The sequence below is a fragment of the Triticum aestivum genome, chromosome 6A, assembly GCF_018294505.1.
Source record: "Triticum aestivum cultivar Chinese Spring chromosome 6A, IWGSC CS RefSeq v2.1, whole genome shotgun sequence".
NCBI lineage: Eukaryota > Viridiplantae > Streptophyta > Magnoliopsida > Poales > Poaceae > Triticum > Triticum aestivum.
The window spans coordinates 404,161,176-404,162,074 of NC_057809.1; positions in this window are offsets into that span (position 1 = coordinate 404,161,176).

Consider the following 899-nt stretch of genomic DNA (forward strand, 5'->3'; position numbering starts at 1 on the left):
TCTGAGGTGGTTCCCAATTCACAATTTTAGACACCTTCTCAGGATTCACCGCAATGCCCTTGGCAGAGATGATATGCCCAAGATAAAGAACCTCATCGAGCCAAAATTCGCACTTAGAGAACTTGGCGTAGAACTGGTGTTCCCTGAGCTTATCAAGCACCAAACGCAAGTGCTTGGTGTGATCTTCCTTGTTCTTCGAAAAGACCAGAATGTCGTTGAGATAGACCAAAACAAAGTCATTTGTGTAGGCGTTGAAGATGAAATTCATCATGCGAGAGAAAGTCGGAGGAGCGTTGACGAGGCCAAAAGACATGACAGTGTATTCATATGAACCATAGCTTGTCCTGAAAGCCGTCTTGGGAATATCTTGCTCACCGATACGAATCTGGTGATAACCCATGCGGAGATCAAGCTTGGAGAATACTTGGGCACCTTTGAGTTGTTCGAACAGCTCGCTTATGTTGGGAAGTGGGTATTTGTTCTTGATAGTCTTCTTGTTCAATGGACGGTAGTCAACACAAAGTCGGTCCGTTCCATCCTTCTTCTTCACAAAAAGAACTCCACAACCCCACGGAGAGGAACTAGGTCGGATGAGACCCATTCATTCTTGAATATCGAGTTTCTTCTTCAGATCCTTCAACTCTTCAGGTCCGAGCTTGTAAGGACGCTTGCAAACCGGTTCCGTGCCAGACTCAAGATCGATGACGAATTCAACTGGCCGGTGCGGAGGCATTCCTAGAAGCTCTTCTAGAAAGACGTCTTGATATTCGCAAACGACTGGAATTTGAGAGATGGCATCCAGTTCACCCTTCTCATTGAGAGAAAACAGACAAATTGTATCATCGCGAGCGGCAAAGACAATTACATCCTCAGACGAATGAGTCAACTGAATCTGCCTG